Source organism: Pelecanus crispus, chromosome 4 (genome assembly GCF_030463565.1).
Source record: "Pelecanus crispus isolate bPelCri1 chromosome 4, bPelCri1.pri, whole genome shotgun sequence".
Taxonomy (NCBI): domain Eukaryota; kingdom Metazoa; phylum Chordata; class Aves; order Pelecaniformes; family Pelecanidae; genus Pelecanus; species Pelecanus crispus.
In genome coordinates this window covers 11,674,569-11,679,571 of record NC_134646.1, presented here as the reverse complement: position 1 = coordinate 11,679,571, position 5,003 = coordinate 11,674,569, and positions in this window count along the sequence as shown.

Sequence of the window (5,003 nt, the reverse complement as noted above, 5' to 3'; positions counted from 1 at the left end):
AACAATGTATGCCAACATAATAAAGGAGCTTTTCAAATATTTGGACTACAAACACAATTTAGAAAAGGTGAAGAAAGGTTTTCACTGAAACTTCATTTTAGGAGCTTCTTGGTCAGATCTATTGTGTTGACTTCTTTACAATATGGAACAGGGAAAGAGATCGAGATTTTTACAGGGATTTTACCTCTTTTTCCCCAACATGAGAGAATAAACTTCACAACATAACCATCATATATTTCCATATTAAAGTTCAGTTCAGTCTCAATGAACATGCTGGATTTCCAAGTGCAAAAAAAAAAAATCTTAGAGCAACATCTATTGAGGGAGAAATACCAGCCTACTGACAAAAATGTACTAGTGATCCACTGATGCTACAAATCTCTGTCTCAACCAGTGTTGTTAAACATTATGGAGAATAGCTAGATGTGATTTGGCATTTTTGAAATCCTAGCACACACAAGAAATGACCTTATTCAAGGCAAAAAAAAAAAAAAAAAAAAAAAAGTCATTTACTTGAGAAAGTACTAAAATAATGACCTGAGTAGGGAAAATCCAAGCAGGCAGCATCTCTTGAAATTCAGGAGTCTCCTGGCCTAAACATACCCCATCATTCTGCTTTGCTGGGGACAAGGAGAAGGGGAAGCATCAGAAAACAGATACTGTCTAGTGGAACCCTGTAACAGTGTACTGAATTTCTTATTGTTTCTTGTAAGACATAAAGAACATGGCAAAAGAAAGTCACATATAAACCACACACTGAGATTAAAAGTTAAAGAGGTGGAGTTGGTTTTATTCCCTGAGTAGTAAATGCTTCCCCTATATCATAGATACTGTGAACATAGAACAATAAGATGAGACCAGAACTTGTCCCATGGATAATTACTATTTGAATGTATATTAAGCATCTTCTCTGTTGTGATTCTAATAACGTAATCTGCCATAAGCCCTAGGAACTAAAGCACTTTCATGATGATGGCCACCTCTCAAGATGGCAAAACCTAACCTGTGAATTTCTATTCTTCTTCTTTTTTATTGTTTTTGCAGAAAATTGTACAGAATAATACATTACTTCAACACAGACTAGACTGTCACTAACAATGATTTCCAAAGCAGCATTAACATTTAATAAATACTTCATACTTGTTTGTTTTTGGGATTTATACGGAAAAGTTAAATTCATATGAAAGAAATAACTGAAATACATGTATCACAGGGTCAAAGAACTGGTCAGTAAAACATAGAATCATAGAATCGTTTAGGTTGGAAAAGACCTTTAAGATCATCCAGTCCAACCATTAACCTACACTACCAAGTCTACTCTGAGCCAATCAAGGGTAGACTAGACTAAACCATGTCCCAAAGTGCCACATCTACCCGTTTTTTGAACACTTCCAGGGATGGGGACTCCACCACCTCTCTGGGCAGCCTGTTCCAATTCTTGACCACCCTTTCCGTAAAGAAATTTTTCTTAATTTCCAACCTAAACCTCCCCTGGTGCAGCTTGAGCCCATTTCCTCTCGTCCTATCGCTCACTACATGGGAGAAGAGCCCAACACCCACCTCACTACAACCTCCCTTCAGGTAGTTGTAGAGAGCGATAAGGTCTCTACAATATCATCAATATATACAATATATACAATGTCATCAGCAGGAAAACAAGAATTCATGATTAAGGTATATTAAATCGTCTGCCTCATCAAAATGAGGCAGTTATCAGAGGGTCAGGAATTAAAAAAAAAACGTTATACACAAAGCTTGTATATATCATCTGTTGGATAAAGCATCTCCAGGTATCAGAGGAAGTTCTGATCATAGACACTTAAGTGATAAATCCTGCACTGGGATAGAAGGATACATCATTAAAAGATACTTGAAGGTCCCTAAATAAACCCCGGTTAAGAACTGTTTGATGCTAGATTCAAGTATCAGTGTGTGAATGAACTAAGGTTGCACCCATCCCAGGTGAATTCCCATAGCAGGTATTTCTCTTTTCTTTCTGGCTCCCTGAATATTTAATTACTCTGGGCAAAACAGCACATTCAAAAGGAGAGACAGAGGCAATGTAATTGTGGAAAATCCATAGGACAAATACAGCAGATACATAGAGGATATAGATGTAAATCTTCCCTGATCCCACCTCTCTGGCTATGCTTCATGTGACAAGCCTAGGTTAAACAGGTAATAGCAGAAAAGGAAAGAGCCTGGTGAGAATATAAAACAGCTTCTGCAGTTGCTTACCTATATTCTTATCTTCAGCATTTTCTATTAGCTGGATATAATTGCTCTGTGTTCTCTGGATCACATTCTGATGCACCTAATTCTTCCTTGCATAAGGCAACAAAGAAGAGTTGTAGATTTTTGACATAAGGACTGGTTTTGAGCATGGTTACTACCATGTTTAATGTCACGCTGCTTAAATGCCTTTTGGATACGGGCCTGCGCGTGCCCCTTGGCAATACACATGCTATCAAACAGGAGCTGCGCTTCAGCAGTGATCATGAGGACGCTGAAACTCTGCCCTGAATCGAGCTCTAACAAACTACTTCCAGGAAAACAAAAAGGCCCAAATCCAACCGCTACATTCTGTAAGCGTGGTAATCGGTATGTAGTGTTAGCAGGTATGTCTTTCTTAATGGACAGAAGCTAAGAGGAACTTCTGATTGTTACTAAAAACATATTCTGGCAACACTGGCTGAGCTCTTAACTCCCGTGAAAAGTCTCAAAAACTATTTCTGAATACAGTCCCTATATTCAATTTGGCAAAGACACGACCACTCTCAGGGTTCTAGTTTAGGCTTGTAATATCTCCTTCCCTGCAGATGAAAATGTGATCTGTGATTTTTGCCTTTGTAGAGTAAGGAAAGTGATAGCTTACGTCTTACTGTGCGGCTCTGAGGTCTGCTTGCTCCCATTCCAAAATAATAAAATAAAATAAAAAGTGCTCTGGAAAGCATGACTCCTAAGAGAGAGACATACTCCTTCTTGAAGAGAGGAAAAAGTGTCTGCATTAGGATGATAAATGACTGACTACAATTAATTCATCAATTAATTGTTTTTACAATGAAATCCAGTATTGGAAGTAGAGGCCTTAAATGCATCGTGACCCACAGTTTTATCTGATAAATTATGCTCCATCAAAATCCACAGTCAGCAGTTATTTATTGCACGAAGTTCCAAATTGGATCTTCTACTTCTGAATTAATTTGGATCCTAAGTATTTTGCATTTGTATTGCCACCCAAAAGAGTTCTTGTAAAAATAATGTTTAAAAAAAGGATATACAATATTTACAGTAGGAACATGCTTGACTTTCTATGATATTAAAAAAGCTTAGCGAAAGGGAACAATGCTCATCATCTAAATGTCTGGTCTCGAAAAATTACTCCTGGGGTAATTTTAGGATGCTGCTCTCCCTGGATTCAATTTATGTTATGCATCTACAATAAAGGGCAAATGTCTCTGCAGTTCCCTGCTGAAACCAGTGTTGGGCTTGTACTGACTCCTCAGTCTCACAGCTTGGAAGAAGGCCATTACAAAGAAGCATGGAAAAGGGAAATGAGCCACCACAGAGAAAGTCAAGAGTGAAGATATACTTCAAATCAATTTTGGCGTGAAGTTGAGCTCTTGTTATGTCTGGTAGGAATGGATTTTAACAGATAGGCGATAATAACCTTAGGGCTACTATTCTCCTAATCACACAATTTTTTTTTTTTTTTTTACTTTGCTGAAAAGACCAAACTGTTATAGATTTTTAAAAAATATTTATTTTAAGGGTGCTAAGTGTCTAATAAAATCTCAGAAAAGTGGTTCTGTCTTGGAAAAAGACCTTATTTGCCCTATGAAACATGTTAAACAGATTTTTAAAGTGGGACTTTGTTATTCTAACTGTTATGTTGTCATGGTTTTATGTAAGCACTTTCCCAAAGATGACAGAGAAGGAGACAGAAGAAGTGTCAGTCTGATGAAGTATTAGAAAGAACTTTGAAACGGTATTTGACAACATATCAAATAAAGGGCACAATTCAATAAGGGGTCACAATTCAAACATTCAGCAGTATTTAAAAGACAACCCAATTTTAAACCCCACTAAAATATCTATCTATAAGTGCTATCGCAATGCACAGAACACAAATTGAGGAATACGATTTCAGAATAGCTAAAAAATCACGAGAATTGCTCATAACCACTCCAAGGCTTTTCCACAAGTAACTGAAATATAGGTCATAAGTCTCACAAAAATCCAGTTTCAAATACTTACCCTAAACTCATCACTATAGTTACACACATCAGCATCTTCGAGTTCAGCTTGCAGCAGCAAACAGTGAGAGTTAGGTAGAGTTGGGAACAAGAGAAAGCAATGTTTGCTGCTACAAATTCTCGGATTATTGCTCAACTTCCCTGGTCTATCGTGCAGCTTAGAGTAGCTCCCCGGTCAGCTATGTATTTGGGGTCTGTTATCATTTGGGTAAGCATGACCAGATAAGATCTTAACTACTATATTCCAAACAACCACAAGTTCATTTACAGTGCATACAGTGCTGTATTGATTCCTACCTCTTTTCTTGGTTATTTCACTAACAAAATGGTCACAACAAATGTACACAAAGCTAATAAGCCTACAGACATTCAGACATTACACTCCCCCCACCCCCCAAAAAAAAAAGTATTTATATAATTGAAAATTTTGAGTGGTTGGTTGTGGCTTAGGTACATTGCCAAAAGAGTTTTCATCGAATTGCCACTTACTCACATCGCAACATTCTCAAATTCACTTTGTCTATTTTTAGAGCCAGATAATAAACATTTATGTGATCAAAATGAATAATATAGGACCAGTGAAACATCTCAAAGGCTTTGCTGTTCAGAATGGCATCAGCTCCTGACAAGGAAGCACACTCAGCACTAGCCACACTTCAGCTTTCAGCCATTTATTTTTGACATAATGAAAATGCCTTCCTTCTGAGTACATGGCCTCTCTTCCTCTTTTACGCCAGAGTCTACAAG